Source organism: Cylas formicarius, unplaced genomic scaffold (assembly GCF_029955315.1).
Source record: "Cylas formicarius isolate icCylForm1 unplaced genomic scaffold, icCylForm1.1 PGA_scaffold_3__17_contigs__length_32017465, whole genome shotgun sequence".
In the NCBI taxonomy this organism is placed as follows: Eukaryota; Metazoa; Arthropoda; class Insecta; order Coleoptera; family Brentidae; genus Cylas; species Cylas formicarius.
This window is the reverse complement of record NW_026844326.1, coordinates 14,069,937-14,088,991: the sequence shown is the minus strand read 5'-3', so window position 1 is coordinate 14,088,991 and position 19,055 is coordinate 14,069,937. Positions and strand designations below refer to the sequence as shown.

At 34.4% G+C, this 19,055-nt stretch overlaps 2 protein-coding genes across 3 annotated transcripts in view; both read left to right on the top strand.

Moving 5' to 3' along the window:
• The window catches only part of LOC132699307 (putative uncharacterized protein DDB_G0282133), a 299,329-nt gene that overhangs the window by 7,540 nt on the left and 272,734 nt on the right, over positions 1–19,055 (top strand). The window lies entirely within an intron of this gene.
• LOC132699313 (scaffold attachment factor B1-like) overlaps positions 1–19,055 on the top strand; it is a 43,013-nt gene that overhangs the window by 14,941 nt on the left and 9,017 nt on the right. Inside the window, exon 2 of the mRNA XM_060665956.1 lies at positions 18,892–18,983. The gene's annotated coding sequence lies outside the window, so the exon portion shown is untranslated. The remainder of the gene's footprint in view (positions 1–18,891; positions 18,984–19,055) is intronic.

Sequence of the window (19,055 nt, the reverse complement as noted above, 5' to 3'; positions counted from 1 at the left end):
GTTTATTAATTAAACTATCACTATTTTTTAATACTGTACTTTTGTGTTGGACTGTAATTATTTATGAAATTAGAGGGGCGTTTTTAAAGCACCCTGTATAGGATGTAGTGCCGGGCGATTTGTGCGATTTGTGTGCTGTGTGACATTTTTGCTTGCCAAAATCAGGCTGGAGAAAAACTCAAACATTTACTTAAGATGTACGTCCTTTTTTATTTTATTTTATAACATCATCAAACTTGCGCAATAGTAACAGTAATTATGTGCAGTTCCCGATGGGGTACATTATTCCGGATTTTTTTTTATAGCTCATCCATATAAAAATGGAAATATGGGTACAACAAAATAATTTTCTATAAATAATTCAATGAAAAACTATCGGCGAAACTCCCTTCGAACTTGATGATTGCATCGAAAAGAAGTTGGAAGCTTTTTCCGAGTTTCTTGGAAATAAGGCCAAAAAAAAGGAACAAATTTCCTCGGAAACTTTGAAGTAGGTATATTAAAACATTAATGAGACCTCCGAGCCGCCTTTGTGCGGCCATCAGCGCTTGCTTTGACGTGCTTTTTTCTGTTAATATATTTAATTAAAGATTAACGAGTTCCCGTTTATTAATTAGACTGCGACAGATCAAATGAACTGTAAATATGGCGCGCGTATCTGTGAGGGCAAAACTATCAAAAATTTAAATGGTTGGAACGGGTGTATTAAAGAAAAGTACGTATTTCTAAACTGTTTGTACGTTTGTAAATGACTGGCAATTTTACGTTAATGAATTAGGTCGATTAATGCTTAAGTTGGTTTTTATAAATAACAATATCGATTTTTTCCACGCATGACGTGGTAAATGAATGCTTATAAATCGTTAAATGAAACTCAACTATGAAGTATAATGTGAACTCATACAGCCCCTTCGCGTTTGCGCTCTCTCATTTTAAATTTCTGAAACACGAATAAAGTATATACGGGTACAATTAAACATAAATTATTCTAAACCCTAGGGGGCCGGAATTTCGTACTTGGCAGCCTATACCCAGACACCCCTCACTTGGTGGATTAATTCTGTAAAATGTTGTAGTATTAGGACTGTATTTATAGTGTGTTCGAACACTACCTAAACAAAAGTATTCACATTTTTATAAATTATTGACATTTTGTCAGAATGGTTGCAGGGAAAGTAGTGGGACTGTATATGTAATCTGATAATGTAATTATGATTCCTCCAGCTTTTTCAATGATCATTACATTAAAAAAAAAATTAAAATTGTATGTTATGCTAACAGGTTTGAGTAACGCCGCGTTAATCACGGCTTTATTTTGAAACATGCAGAGCAAGTGTTTAATAATCCACTACCCGAAGAAGTTTGTCGATGTACAAAATAGCGCATCTGAAAGAATCAAAACTAGAAAATCTCACAATATCAGTGTCCTAAAATCTTTGGGTAGCACCCGATCGCCAAACCCATGAGTACCGGAAGCTTCGGTATTGCTGCTAATAGCTATTCGCTCGCTGGCCAAGTTAACAATTTTACCTCGGATCCGATTTCAATAGAGATTGTATCATACGTAGATCCTTTCCATCACTGTTCATTTTACCAAGCAACTCGCATGCCTTAGAGAAGTCTATGAAGCTCAGATGCACGTTCTTATTCGCATCTTTGCATCTATGAATCAGAACTTGTAGACTGAAAATGGCTTTTTTGTACTCAGCGCGCTCCGGAAACCAAACTGATACTCTTGATATCTTTTCTTCACATTTACTGTATATTCTACTTGAATGATCTTGGTAGGAGCCTTGGTAATTGATTTATCGAGCTCATTAGGCGGTATTGATCACAATGTTTTCCGTTCCGTTCGTTCGTATGACTACAAAAACCTTTGGAACGGCTATGATCAACAGTATAGAAGTGTCAGGATTGCACCTTGTATGTTGTTTGGGCCTGTGATTTATCATTTTTTGGCGACGAAATTGCCTTTCCCACTTCTAGTTAAAAAGCCGTTCTATGTTTTTGCATATATCCACGAGTTTCTGGTCGTCTGATATTAGATTTCCCTCCGAGTCTATTAAATTCGTGTTGGAATTGATGACTTTCAATTTAGTTGTTAATTCCTTGATCTTTCTGTGCATGCTGTACATTTTGCCACTTTGTTCAATCCCATCACATTTCTAATGTAGACAGCATTTGTTTGGTTCTTTTATTTTCGCCTTTTGCGATTTCCTGGTACTTCGGTTGAGTTTTGTCTTTATATCGTCTTTCCTCCTCTATCATGTCGAGGATCTCATCGGTCATCTAATGTTGCTTTTTTTACGCAGTCCTGTGATAAAAGTGTTCTGCTTGTCTCCTCCATAGCTTCTCTTAGTTTATCCCATTTAGAAACTGTGTTTGTAGTTGTAGTTTGTTGTATCCTTAATATTCTGCGATACGCCATTACGATATACCTTTGTGTTTACTTTTAATGTCCATGACTCAACACCGTAAAGAAGTGTGGAGTGCGCGTAGCATTTGACGAAGTTACGTTTTGTGTGAATGCTTTAGACTGTTGTCGCAGAGAAGGTTTCGCATCTTTAGGTAATTTTTCATCAGGATTTAGGTCTTCAATGATCCAACTGCCCTAATATCTGAACTTCGAGACTCTTGCTATTGGTGTTCCATCTACAGTTATGTTCGTGCGTTGGTTTGGATTACGATTACGATTACCATACCTTTGTCTTATATCATATCTTATCTAGCAGTCTTTGTAGGTATTCAGAGCTGTCAGCAATCATAAATGTGTCATCGGCGTATCTCAAGTTGTTCAACAATCTAGCATTTACCTTTATGTCGTCCTCTGCTCCCTCGAGTACACTTTGAAGTATCAACTCTGAGTACATATTAAAAAACATAGGACTCAGCGCACACCCTTGTATTGCTCCACATTTTATGGGTATCGTTGTTGTTTCGGAGCCTTCTAGTCTTACTGACGCCATTTGATGTTCATACAACTTTTGGATAATTTTAAAATCTTGGGAGTCTAGGCCTCAACTTTTAAGAATGCTCAGTAATTTCTTTTATTTGACGCAGTCAAAGGCTTTTGTGTAATCTATGAAACACATGTATAGGGTGGGAAGTTTATATTGGGACACTACCTTATCTCACCATACGGGATGGAGCCAAATGTAAAATACAAACGTTAATTGGGGTATTACGAACCTTCAATTTATTTTAATGTTGTGTATATAGGGTGTTTAATTTTTCGTGGGCGAATATCAACTTTCTTATTCTAAATGGAACATCTAGTATATTACCTCATTTTTGAATTCTTTAAAAAATCTCGACTATTTTTATGTATAATGTCTAACCGTTTTTGACATTTTTAATTTTTTATGCGAAAAGTGACGTTTGCAAGACGTAAAATATCTGTCAATTTCTTCATTCGGAACCATTTATTATTTCACTTGAGTGAGAGTTTTGTTCTACACAAAGGACTTGAATAACGGATTTCATAAGAAATTTTGATACATATTAATACAGGGTATGCCAAAAATAATGGAAAATATTTTTTTAAAATAAAAACTACTTGTTTTTATAATGTTGTCATATTTAGCATTAAAAATTAAGGCAATTTTATATAAGGTTGTATATGCCTAATATTTTTACTTTTTGAAATATTTTCTTTTAAACATTTGTCTATCACAAATAATATGCTGTTGCCATATAGGTTCAGTTAGTGTAAGGTAGCTATGATGGCGTTTGAACAAAGCAAGTGCTAAAGTGATTTACCATTTCATAGTTGACCATAATCGTGCCGATTATATATGCATTATTTATATAGAATAAGGATACCCGATAACGTTGGTGAATATTTTATTAACGAATGGTCAATAAAAAAAATAATAGCTTACAATACAAGTAGTATAAAGGGTTTTTAAATACATAAAGGCATTATTTCTATTAGATTCAGTACCATTTAAATAATCGATGCCTTCTCTTATCCGACGTTTAAGTTCCTCGATAGTAGACGGTTTGTATTTTAGAAATAAAAAAAAATGTAGGGGAGTTAAGTCAGGGTTCCTTGGAGGCCAGGCGTAACTATCATTCTCCCCAATCTATTCTCTATAATGTGCATTTAAATATGTGCTAATTTCTTGACTTCTATGATAATGAGCTCCATCTTGCTGCTAAATTAAATTTCGTCGTTCCTTTTCAGGCATTTCATTTTCAACAAAGGGATGGATAATATTTAAAAGCTCTAAGTGGCGTTGGGGATTTAAATACTGATAAAAAAAATACTGGACCTATTATTCTGAAGCTCGAAGTGGCGCACCATGCTTTGACAGAGGTTCTACTTGATCTTGTAACTTAAAAATGTTTTTTATTATTCTTGTTGCTCCGATAATGGGTACTTTTCTGATTATAACCTTTTTCTGATAAAAATCTAACCTGATGTTGTAATCCCGTTGCTCTATTTTCTACACTGGACAGAATTTTTAGAACTTCCAGTTGTTTATTTCAAGGCACATTCGAAGCGTTGTTATTTTCACATCTCGATCTAAAGGCGCATTTCGGGTTGAATCTTCAGGGATCTATGCAAAATACAAAAAAATGTTAATATAATTCAAAATATGATGACGTCTATTTTTTCCTTTCTTCAAAGTTCCATATATTCTAAAGTATTGGTAATTCCTGTCGAGGATCTTTTTTTCTGGGAATTTTGTTATATAATGTCCAAGTGCCAGGATCCGTTTTTTTTTGTTCGATATGTAACTTTCTAACATATCAATCTTTTCCTCTGTGGTAAACCAGGTAAGCGAATAAAAAAAAATTATAAACGCGCATAGGATTTATTTATTGCGTTATTTATTATAGTGACCTTTGTAAATAATGGCCACGCCGTTAAGACACAAGTCTGTCGCATATTTCAGTACATAGGTTAAATATAATGTACGGACGGCACGGTCGGGGGTCCCGGAACCCGCCGTTTGCAATTAAGCGGCGTCGGTCGGCGGCGGCGAAGACGCCCGGCTGCGTCGCGGCGCTCAGGTATTAATTAGGTTGCGGTCGGATCTTATTACACGTCCGGGGACGTCCGCTGCAAAGTATCAAAGTGAACGGGGCCGACGTTGTTTTTTTTTTTTGCTTGCCGTCGCGGTAATGCCATTAGCAAACATTGTTCGGGAAAATTAAAATGAAGCACAGCTGTTGGCACAAATCTTACTTAGATCATGGCATGGGTCGTAGGCAAGGGAAATTAAAACTTCACGTTTAGGAAAGCTTTAATTTTTTTCATAATAATAAGCAAATTTATTTCAACAGGTTTACACCCAATTACAGAAAATATACAAATAAGAGAAAAATAATGAGAATACAGTAAAACCTACAAGGAAGCACGCACTCCAAGGAAGCAAAAAACAGTCAACAATCACACAAAATGCATAAGCATTAATATCGCATATATCTGAAACAGTTAGCACACGTAAACAAAATTGGCGACTGATATAAAACATTTGGCCTAGGTCTAAATCTGGTTTCAATTCCTGGGGACGTAAAATATTACTTTGCTTAAAAGTCACTCAGAGTTCACAGTACCATGCAAAAGCCCATACAGAAATTTTATAGAATTCATGTCCTTTCTAACCTCCAGAGATCACCGACCGACCCCGAACCTACCTTCAAAGCTGAGTATTTTAGAAGTCTGGATCAACTGTTATCGATATAACATTGATGTATTGGACGCCACACCAATGACCCATGTTCTAATTTAGAGAAGTAGTAGAGAATTCTAATAGTTGAAGTATCGGCAACTTCTTATTACGCTCTTGACGCCGATGATAGTAATTGCTCAATATGAGGTATAAAAATCGACAATCCCCAAGTTTTTAATTCACTTAATCGATGCAATACAATTCCATTTATTAAGTAATTGAATAAATTTATGTTCCCCTTTCTAGAGTAAGTAAGCGCGTTACACTTCGAAACATTTCAACCTAATCTATTAACTAGACACTATTCTGATATGACATTAATGTTGTCCAATCTTCGTTAGAATTAATTGTGCGATAGATTTTTGAATACTAATTTATTACAATTCAACTTACCAAGTAGATCATCAATAAAGATGATAAAAAGAAGAGATCCTAAATTTCAAATTTGTGCTACCCTCGACATGGGACGAATTACTGGGGAGCTAAACACCTCGTGTTGATCAAGATGTCTAAGATTTAATAGATAGGATTTCAGCAAGTTTTATGACTACAACGTTGCCAAATTGCTTGTGTACGACCTATTTGAAACAAAACTGTGTTGCTCAAGACTAATATTATTCTTAAGACCAGAATAAATACAGTCACAAACTATAATTTCCAAGATTTTAGAAAATTTGCAAATTGATATGGGCCGATAATTTTCAATTACACTCGCGTCATCTTTTTAAAAACGCGAATAACGTTGGCAGTCTTTCACAACTCAGGAAACGTACACGATTTGATAATTGTATTAAATATGTGAGCAAGTGAGTAAGCTAGGGATGCCATCGGTACCGGCTGTTGGCTTATCTTTCAGTTTTTTGCTGGCGTTAATTACCTGCCTTTCGGTAACTTCAACAATGTGGTCATGCACTGAAAAATTCATCACACCTGTATAATTCTTATCAGAGGGAAGATAGACCGAACTAACTACTATGGTTTGGGCGTTCCTTAAAAGATTCACCACCATAAGACCACAAGTATGGGATTCTGGAGCTATTTCTCTTCGATTGAATATATGACCAACATTTTGAGTATATTCAATTCGATATTCCTTAAGCACTCCCTATATGCTTTCACTGCTTGAGTTTTGATTTGACCCTTAAGTGTTTTAAATCTAGATAGCAACAAAGGACTGCCTTTATTTTTATAAGCACGAAAAAATTTTTCTTTTTCAAGGATTTGTATAATAATATCTTTAATTAAGTGGAACCCGTGATTCAAGTAAGTTATTAAGAGTATAATAAACACAATTTAGGGACTCACTCATATCAGAAACATCACAAACAGGTGACCAATCCAGTATCCAGCTTATCATACATTAGAGGAAAGTTTGCCTTTCTAAAGTTAATGGAGTCACCACACAGTCCAAACTCTGTAGACTGATTAGACTGTCTTAAGTCTACGCTAATTAAGAGTGGGGGATGAAATGGTACAATATCCAGCAAACGATTCATGTTATTGCCTACATTGTTATATTGTTCAAGACCTGTTGTTTCTGAAAAATAAATGGTCGAAATGGATCGGAGGTCATTAGGCGTATTTAAAATGAAGCTCGGAACATTGAAGTCGCCAAGAATTATGTTATTTTTACTGATATCAAACACCGAAAAACAATCCATAAACGACTCAAAATCATTATTCAGCGCTGATCGTGGTATGTACAAAACAAAAACATTGAACTGAAAAGATCGACTTACAGCAATCTTTGCATCCGATAAAATCAACAGCGTTAGAAATACCAGTCAACGGAGACATATTGATTCTCTCTGAAAGAACCTGTTCCTTATGCACACCAAGTAGTACTCCACCTCCTCTAGACATTGCGATAAACCGTATGTTAATGGGGGAAGATTTGTATAGCCAAGTCTCAGTAAACCCCACAATGTTCAATTCACCGCAAGAGGTGGTATTAATGATTTCATGAGATTTCGCATTTATTCCGTTAACATAGCAAATGATAGTATCACAAATTATATTGGGTATTCTATTTAGTTTAAATTCACAATCTTTAGCGTGCCTCGTATGTATTTTTTCCCAATCCACCTTCCCCCCATTTTCTTTCCCAATCCACCTTCCCCCCATTTTCTTTCCCCTCCTCTAGTTGGGACTTCAGTAAGCGATGGTAAACTTTCAACCAAGGTTTCCTGGCCGATGAGATTGAAACAGTATTATAATCTGTTGAGTTCTTCAATTTTTTAGGGGATTTAAGTACACTAATTGCATTTATTGGATTTTGAAAACTCTTTTAACCGACGTGGCGTCCCGCTACCCGAATTAAATCTTCCCCAATCTATGAATTATGATAGGATCAGTGGACACAGCAGCGACATAGTTGAGTATTTCCTTCACTTAAGCAGATCCTGCTGACAGCTTTGTTCGTGTGCTAAATTTCCACCTGGTTCATTCGTAGCAAACATAATTATATTGCCTTTTCGGGATTGTCGATCCTCCAATTCCGAAGCAAGTTCCTCAAAGATAGGCTCAGAAATGTTATTGTCCACACTTGGTCTGGTCTATTTTAGTTCCGACTGTAGCTCCACAACCTCAGCTTGCCAAGCAACTACGACCATTTTTAAAAAAGTAATATCGTTTCCTAACTTCTCGCAATCGTTACAGCACCACGTTAAACACTTTTTTGAGGTAATGACTCTCGCTTCGTAGGAGCTGACGCAAATCAAGAATGACTGAATGCCCTTTGACAACGCTCTTGGAGCAACAGACACACAATTTGGGATCCATATTACAGATCAAAAATTATTGAGCGGACCCGGTAGAATCGAAACAAGTTAAATTGAATAAATGATAACAACAACAAACACACAAACCGCAAAAAAAAAACTTCTTAATGATACTTAATGCGTCTGTGTTCCGTTTATCACAGTTATGAACAAATATTATAACTGGCGGATGATAGTAACCTATGATTAGGTCACAAACTTGAGAACTGAAGTTCTTACCGACGGGCGGGGACAGATGGACCCGGCAATTGCTGTCTATCTGATAACCAAGATGTCCTCTTCATGAAGCGGGACAGCAACTGGTATTCAAGCTCTTATCTCCACGAAAGTGAGCTTGTGATTGGCTGCGTGGAAGTTAATAGGGAACTTGAACAAAATTTTAATTTGAAAAATATTGCTTTCAAAAATATGTTTATACTATTAAAAGAACCACAGTTCACAAAAAAAATCGTAGTTCTATGTAACAAATATAAGCAATTAAAAATTGTTATATGAATAGTATCTTATCACTGGCAATATTGAAAAATACGAGCAACAATAAAGCTGTGCTTCGGAAATCAGATCAAATAAAAAAAAAGAGATTTGAATTATTCAAACCCATAATTGAAACAAAAAGATAAATTCGACGTTAGCTACATAAGATTTATGTAGTATTCCTAGAATTATAATATCTTATATAAATACTCATTATACAGGGCAATGTAAATTTAAACTTTACACAGATTCGGTGAAATAATACGGAAAGTTCAAACATTTAACTTATCCGGCTCAAAGCGAAGAGAAACTTTATTCGAAACTTCAAGGAAAACTTGAGGAATCGAATTTTAGAAGAGGCCATGCTCGATTTATAATTCTTTAAGTAAATACCCAATTTATTCCGCTGAAGGATCTCGCTAATTAAATGGAAAAAGCACGAAATGACGCTTTTCTTCGTATTAAATTTTAAACAAAGAAGGAAAGTGAATGTAAATGTTGTTAAACGGTCGTTATTTAATAATGATAATATAATAATAATAATATTTAATAATGGACATTAATAGACATAATAATAATATTTAATAATATTGCGGGTTTGCCTATGGTCTGGAGTTAACTCCAAATTCGATTCTTCGGGTGAAAAAATTGATGGAGGACTCAGCTGCAGTAAAATCGCCGGAAGTGGTGTCCGGAGTATTTTCGTTTCCAGTCGAGAGTGCCATAAATCCCACTTCTGAAACGTCCGAAATTAGGGACGTGAGATAAGGCGAAGACGCAGACAGGCACCTGGTTTGGGCGTTTGCCATTTTGGTCACGTCCGGGCGACAATATCGATATGGACTAATAGAAACGGATCGTTTCTCCTCACGCCATTTGCATTTTGGCTCTCGATTTTATTGACTGCCACGTGAAGAAAAATTAAGTAAGTGCAGAGTTATTTTTTTTATTTGCGCACCGACCTACAGGGGTATGATCTGTTCATAGATATAAAAAGTGACCAATTGCTTTTGAACGGATTATCCAAGGGTGGTCATTAACATACAATGCAACAAGATTATTGTTATTAATTAAGGAAATTATTAATTATTAATTTTAATTATTAATTAAGGTAATAATCTTGTTGCATTGTATGTTAATGACCACCCTTGGATAATCCGTTCAAAAGCAATTGGTCACTTTCTTATATCTATGAACAGACCATAAATGGAAGTCACCAGTATTTTCTTTTAGACTTGTAAAACAAAACAAGTGCGCACCGCAAAGTTGAGAAACAGTAACATATTTTTTATTTTTAAATTATATACCCTATATATTTTCTGTTAGGGCGAAAGATGTTTTTCGCCTAATTTCGAAAATATATGGACTGTTGCCGTTTGGATAAGCTGTTCTTGAATTATTTAAGTTTAAATTTTTGACTAACTAAACAGATGTTGATCGAGTTGGCCATGCATGCAGTGTGACCGATTATGTCACTTTTCTTTATATAGAAATATTCAGTTTCGTTCCATAAAATTCAAAAGTTACAATATTGTCAAGAAATGTTGAAGCATATAACAGCGGATCCCAATTTTTTTGGGAAAAATTATTTTTGTTGATGAAGCAAATCTTTAACACAGCAGATATGTTTAATCAGAAAAATAAGTATGATTAGGCAAGTGAAAACCCACATAAAATACAGGGTCGTAGATCGGTCCTTGTGTGGGGTGGCGTGCTGGTCAACCAAATAATGGGACCGATTTTTCTTGATGGATATCTGACGGGCAATCGTTATTTATATTTAATTCAAAATAACATTGAAAAGTATTTGGAAGGCCTTGATATTTTCCTCAAAATATACGAGTGTTGAGTCAAAGAATTGAACAAGAAATATTCTGCCTCAATAGAAATCATACAGACTTTATTTTTAATACAATTCATTATAAAATGAGATATTATAAAATGTTTGGGAAATCATGGTGGATATATAGAAAACATATGTAATTTCCTTCACGTTCTATTTTCATTAATCTTCGTTTAATTATCGTTGTTATCGGTTTTATTATCATTTGTTGTTGATAATGTTCTTTAAAATTTTTAGTATTAACCAATAATACTTATTGAAACAAAAAAGACGAACTACTTGAAGCTTTTCTTACTCTGAATAAGCCATTTTCCTAACTGAAGGTTTCAATTTGCGAAACGCGGTGCCAACTTGTTTACCATCTGTTTGTTTAGTTGATCAAAAATTTAAACTTAAGTAATTTAAGAACGGCTTATCCAAATATCAACAGTCTATATATTTTTGAAATCATTTAAAAAAATGATTTTCGTCATAACAGGAATATATAGAGATATATAAAAATAAAACAACTTTGCGATGCGCATTTACTTCTGTTTACAAGTCTAAAAGATAATACTGCAAAAGATACAATACAACTTTTGTATTAAAAGTTTTTTTCGATGACTTCCGTTAACCCCTGTAGGCGGGAACGCAAATATGAAAAAATACCATGTACATACTCGCATAGAGTATAGGAAGTTATTTTTTATCTACAAACAAACATAATTAATAATCTCTATAAAATATGAATGATTTATTTTACAGCAAACATTACAACACAGTTCATGTTTAACCAGCATTTTGTGATTATATTTTTTGAAAATAAAAACGCATCGTATGCTTGCGTTTGGCAGACATTTTGCAAGAATCGCGGAAAGCTTTAATTTCCATTATATCCACTGTCGTACTACTTATTTGGATTTGTATTTCTTATCATTCTATTTCAATATTTGTTTATTAGTTTGTTACCTTTGAGGACGATGAGGAAATGACTTTTGAACTTTATGAGAAGCGGAGTTTCAATTCTCTTGCTTCTGGCATAGTACTTATTTTGCCTTTTTCCATACAAGGAACCCAGCTAACTCTTAACGACCAATGGCTATTTAGATATAGCCACGATTTTCCCCTTTTATTCGCTCCCTCGTAGGCCATAAGTCCCAGAAGTGACATGTCTCGCGTTGGCCGCAGACGCTTAGCGTCCCTAATTATACGTCGCTATCCCATCGCACCCCCTCATTCTACGAGGGAGTGCGGGAGTCGACGACAGTGCGGTTCCGCCCCGCCTCTGGCAAACGGGCGCGGTCAAACTTTCTGATAATGGGATTAAAACGTAAAATTTATTTCCGGTTATAATTCAAGTCAACAAACGGAATTTTTGTTAGGTAAGTCGGCCGGTGCGGCCTGATTAATTAGACTTTGGGGAAAATGAACCAGAACCATACAAAATAAATTTCGAAGTGGGAGTAGATTTTTGCTGCGTTTCTGAGTTAATGTTTTAGATAGAAGTATAATTGTTCTTAAATATACAGCATACAATAATGAAGTACTAATTATAAGTTATGTAAATATAGAACGTGCAAAATTTAATTATTTTGCTCGACCCTTACATGAAACTATAAAAGATATGAACACCAACAACCAAAATATACAACATATACTTAAATAAAAAGAAATTGGTAATTTCTTTTTCTTTTCTTCTCCTTTCTCCTTTTTAGTGTCTACAAAAAAAAATAAATTTGTGGAGTGAAAACGGCATTTTCTAATAACTAATATGGAACGTGTAAATTTGTGTCGCTAACTTAATTAACAATAATTTAGTGTGACCAGGCCCGGGAAGAACTAGAAACTTTATAAAATCCTTTTATTTTATCGCATTTATCGATTTTATGGTTGAAGCTTAGTTAGTTATTACGCAGGTATTTGTTTCTTTTTCTTTATTTTATGCTTTATTTTGTTTCAGCGAAAAATCGATCAAAACTATTAATAGAAATACTATTATTAGAAAATTCAATTTATCTGTCAATAGAGTTCACAAAATGCTGTATTCTATATAATGGGGAAAAACATTATATTTGTTTTGGCCCTAGATAAATAGAAACAATTTTCGGTGTGTCTAGTAATATGTCCTTGGAGCAGACAAATAGTATATTATGCAACAAGTGCGGTAAACGGCATTTGACTCACGAGTTTATTTGACACGAGCGGAGCGCAGCGGAGCGAGTTTTTAATAAACGAGTGAGTTAAAAAGTTTACCGGACGTGTGTTGCCTACTATACTTTTTCTACGGCCGTTAGTTTTTGGGTACATTTTCGCAGAACAACACGAATACATTCACTGACATAATCGTCAGAATTGACAAACGTCAAAATTCAAAGCGTGGGAAATATCTCCAAAAACATCCGATTGCTCCCAAATCCGTGCGGTAAAATCCCGGAAATGTCCAAAGTGGCTTGGATTCATGGGAAACGAAACTGACGTGGTAAAGTGATGCTTCCCTCACGCTAGATTGGTGGGTAATTAGGTATTTAACAAACGGGAGTAGAAATAATAAATTGTTAGTAAGCAGTAAGGCATTATCAATTTGACAAAATCATACAATATTGTAGTAAACGCCTTTGCCGGAGAGATTGTCATATTATGTATTCGAATCAAATCTGTCTACGATGAAAGAGTTTTCTTCTTCTTGACCCTTATTAAGTTGCGGTATTTCAAATTTTAATTACGTTAGAATTTCTCAGCTTCTTGCAATTTCTGATAAAAAAATCCAGCATTTAAAGAATTTGCTAATAGTTTTTTCCAAATTATCTGAAAATGTCAATTTCTAATCGAGGTGCAATCCCAGGTCCCCAACTAACTCCTCCCTCTTTAAATTATTGTTATTTATTTTTTAGGAATATATCAAAATGTATTAACCATGCATTTTTTTTTCATTCCCTTTTAAGTTTCCTGTGCTTGTGACAATCCCGAATTGAGTGTACTCTAACGTAAAATTTAAAATCATCTGCAGAGGATACACATTTACTATGTTGATTTATAAAAAGAGGAAGAGTAACGGACCCAAATTAGTACCCTGCGGAACTCCTGATAAGACATCATACATTGATCACTCATAATTATTAAAAACCACATATTGTTTTCTTTCGGTAAGAAAATTTTTCATGATAATAAGATTATTTGCATAGTCAGTATATAGTGAATCGATCTGTATATTTTGATCCAAGGCATTTGCAACTTCTTGCAGGTGTATCAACATAATGAAGCACTTTTAATCCACAAAATTTGGCTCTATTGCTTTTTTGAACACGTTTCGGATCTTTTTTTGCTGTGTGATTTGCAATGGTGTGTGTTACAACTATGTTCCATTTTCGCAAATTCAAAAACAACGACAAAGTCAATCTTGTTCTAATTTCATCAAAACTGTCTTAACGCTCCTAGAATTTTCATGCCTCGCATGTGCTATTTTTTCAACTGCAATATTGTCTACACCACTACACTGTCTGATATTTGTGGACGGTAACTGGCGTTCTGTTTTGTTTTTTATTTACTGAATGTTGCAAATGTGAATTATTTTTAAAAGACGATGTTATTGTTAATAATGATTAAGTTTGCCGCTGGGTGCAGGTAATTTATTTGTGTTATTAATAAATGAGCTAGAAAGGGCGACTAGTTCCCGATATGATCAATATATAGATACATATGGACAGTTTTAATATATAAAACGAGATATAGTAACTATAATATAATATAATAATGTGTTATTATTATTTAAATACATAATATATTACTGAGATTACTTTCTCATCTTCCTGTATAATAGTTTTTATTTCCTTCTTCATCTTGAAGAAAGAAAATATTTGCGTATTGTGCTTCAAGTTTTCTTATTTTATTTAAAAAGTATATAATATTTATATGTTCATTTTTTATTTTTATTCAGTTGAAATATTTCTTAAAATATTTATTAGGTGCTTTATATGTTTAGTAGTACCCCGAGGATGTACTAATAAGACATTGAAACGTCGCTATGAAGACAAATTTGGTTGAATCATGATCTAGATAAGCATTTTGTAAATAAATATCTTTTTCCACTTAGTAGTAGTAGAGACTCTAAATCACCTAATTATTCACTGATCAGGCGTGCGCAAAATGTCATTTTAACGCGTCTGCTTCGTTAAATGCTTCGCACGTTTCCTCAGGTACTTTAGTCACGGGTTCGGGACTGATCCGATGTTTTCGAAAGATTTTAAGCCCTACTAATATGTAGCCAAAAACTAGTGGTAGAAAAAGTATAGTATGCAGCTTGTTGATAAACTTTTTTGCACATTTATTTATCGAACACCCGCCTCGCTTGTGCCAAATGAAACTCGTGACTAAAGTGGCGTTTATGAAACTTGTTCCATAATACACTAATTTCGAAAACACCAGTTGGGGACACCTTCCGCTTACGTGATTTGACGAAGACTGATCGAAAACCGATAATCACAGAGCAAGGGACAAACAATCGGCTTCCGATTTACAAGGAACAAACAGGGAAACGGACGAAACCCGTGCGCAAAGCGTGAATTACCAATTAACGAAATCTTGTGACCGAATCAAATTGTCGATCTTGACAAACAGCCTGGCTGTCTGCAGGTTTGGGGATTTCGCCTTTGGATTGGATTAGATTAACTTTCATTTGTAGGTGTATAAGCGGGAACTTTAGCGCATGGCGTCGAGGGTCAACATTATTATCGTATTGATTTCTGAAGTCATTCAAATTAAATTGAAAAAGTTGTCTCTCTCTTTTTTTTATTACATTAGAACTAAGTATTTTAAATATTCCACTATACATAGGATTTACATTTTTTAAACGGAAAGCGCTGTATATTTTTACACTTTTAGGTTCTATGGAAATTATAAAACGTTCTATGTAACTTCTAATATAACTCTTGAGCTGTTTTGAAGATAAAATTTATTTTTTAGAAAATTGGGGGAAATAAATAACTATTTTTTAACTTGCTGTATTACATCATGATATGAGATTTAAGTTATATATACACATATAAGGTGTTTGCAAAATTAAATGCATATTTTGTAAAATATGTAAATTTTATGTATATATTTCATTGCGGCATTAAAAGGAAAGATTCATTCTTGATCCACAAATGTAACATACCATACCTAATTTGAACCGTTTTTGAGTTAAAAGCAAAAAACCAGAACAATGCAATTTTTGCTTTCAACTTCAAAAACAAAATATACAATATTCTTGTAAACACCTTATATGAGATGACTTTAATCTCCTATGATATGAGACAGCAGCCTATTGACAAGCTGTGAACAAAATTTTACATTTTTATCTGGAATCATCAACCATGGTTAATTAAAATTATGATGCTTTTGCAAAATTTTGAAAAAATATTTTGTTCCTCCAAAATTGCTGAAAAAACTACAACATGTTTTACACAGAAAGTTTCGGAATTTCCGTCGTCTATTCCATTTTAAAAGATGAGGTTGGTGTCTAGTTCGAGTAGATGATTAATAATTTCTTCCGAGGATAATATACCACTGATGTTGGGAATATAAGCGTATTTTTCAAACGAAATCTAATTAAAGGAAGTCGAAAAAAAAAAACAGACTCAAAAATGAACATTTGAAAAATAATGGACTAAGTAAGTAAGTAAAAACTAGTAAAAGTAAGTTTTAATATTGAGCGCTGAATTGTGCTTTAGAATGTAATTAAGGGAAGGAGACTTTTAATTAGTTTTTAGCATTAGGACATCGGTGACCTAGTAAGTTTTTTTACTATACACAGTGCGTGGATATGTTTGTTCGGTATTTTGCAATTAAGTATCGTGCTGGCAAATTGCCTCAGTATTTTGCATTTAGTGTGGAAGGTTTTTTTACCGACCGTTATTTGCCGCAGAGTTAATCGTAAATATTAATATTTTGGTAATGAACAAAAAATTAATAAAAAATGTTAAAGCGAAAACAGGATATGACAAAGACGTCATGGTATGATTTTAGTTGACAATACTTTCTTGAAAAATTTCCTAGTAGAATTTGGTTATACAGGAACGAATGCGACTTAAACAATGTAAATCTGAGAAAAGACCCCGTATATTAACGCTTCCGAACGTGCCCGCCTGATTCCACTTAAAATGGATAAATAAATTTTCTTGGCACTGCCGAACGAAAGGAATTCAATACCGGAAACATTTATCTTAAAGATTTTTTCGCTTCCCTTTTCCTCTTGTCCCACGTCACGGTTCGGAAGGGTCCGTTTGTTTGTGGAGGGGTGGGGAAAAAGCGAACGGAGGAGCAAAAATACTGTCCAAGACATGGACAAAAGTGTTCTCGTCACCCCAGGCCATCCATCCATAGGAAACGAATAGTCGTAATCCGAACAGATTTACGGAGGACAATAATGTTTTATTGGAGGGCAAAAAAATGCTTCCAATCATGCGGAACGATTTTGCAACCCTGACTTGCTAGGAACAATGGACTTGTGTAAATTTCCGTTTGCGAATATTTAACATAGTTATTGTTAAATTGTGAGTGACATTTCTTAGACTAAACAAATTTCACTTTGAATATTTGAAGGAGGATTTTTGGGCTCAGTTTAATAAGAAACCTTCACACGGGAAACAGCAGCAGAAATTAGCAAATATTATTACAGTTGGTGGCAGGCCACTGACATATCTTCTAATAATAAAAGACATTTTTTGTACGTCACACAGTTTTTTATCAAAAAAACTTCTTACCCTACACAATTTCGTCGATGAAAATATAAAGGTCAGGTTCCATATTTGGAAATGAAAAGAAATCTGGTACATTAACAAAGATATTTAAAAAAAATGATTTCTTTTTATATCTCAAAATACTTTTGGGCATACTTTTATTTCGCCAACCCCACAAAGTTGAGTTTAGCAGTTTCAAGTGGTATTCATAATTATAATTGGTGTAATGTAATCCAAGCAACCAGATAATGCTTTTCCGAACAAGCGCCTAGTCAGTAGAAGTTCCGCTATTTAAGGATGCCGCTTTCAACCGACTAGCAGCCACTCCTCCATTCTCGATCTTCGTTTGGTTAGGTTTTTTTCGCTGGCAACCTCTGTTCTGATTTAACTGACGACTTGTCCTAGGACTCCTGGCTTATTTTCGGGTCCTCAGCGCTAACCTTCTATTGGCTTGTCCTTCCGGTTCCCCCTTTAAGTGCCAGTCGCACCTACGATGCCGTTGTGTAGGTTTGTAAATTCAATAAAGAAAGAGTGTTTTGCAGAGCCAATATTATTTATTGAGAGCTCCACTGTCGCTGAAAAGCTAAGCACCCAGCCATTGCTGGTAGACGATATGAAGTTTCATTCTTAAAATTGGACCAAAATATTAAACGTCCATAACTTGTCGTCGCATGATTGAAACCAGTCCTGATTGTCTTATTTCGGGCCATTCCTAACCCTAAAATGAATTACGACGATTTACTTGCAATTGTTAATTGCGCAACTACTCCCGGTAATATAAAGTTACTAAAAATAGTGTTTCCCAGAATATTTTTTTCTAATTTTGATATGATTATCCAAGTTTTGCTTTTCGTAACATTCGTTTTTAAAAGTCCCACTTTAAACTCCTTTAGTCACTATAATATTAAAATTTTGACAAGTAATTTCATTTACTGGTGATTTTGAAAATATTGTTTTTTTATTTGTCCAGTAAATCCCAGTCCAGAATAACGTAAACAACTGCGGAAATATTTTTAGATGAATACGTACTTGGAGTTGTCGCATTTCCTTGCAATTGAATGAATGAATCTTGCTTTAGCACGAATCTTTGATTCAAAAAACTGTTTTACATTAATTTGTTAAGCTTACCTCATTTATTATTGTTATGCCACATTTCTTTCCGTTGGCGTATTTTTATTTACTAGTTTTAGTACATATTACTCATTTTTGTGATACTGATGTTAATTTTTCAAAGAAACTTCAACAAGCTACTGTAATACTATTTACAAATTTTGCTCACAAACTTGCTCATGTTGTTGGATATGAACAAATACTTTTGTCGCTTTTTTTATAAGCGTCCATTTTTGAGTAACAGATTTTGCATTTACTTAACAAATGTTAAATTAAATGTGTATTTATTTGTTTTTTCTTTGTTTCAGGTTACTAAATAGCTGTTGTACTTTATAAAGGGTGCCTGGAAGGGCAGACTGTTATACAGGGCTTACCGGACATTGGTTTTGTACTAACCCAGGTGTGTATTACGAAACAGGACTAATTTATTCACCCTGTGGGGGTCAAACAACCAATAGAGATATTTTTTGTT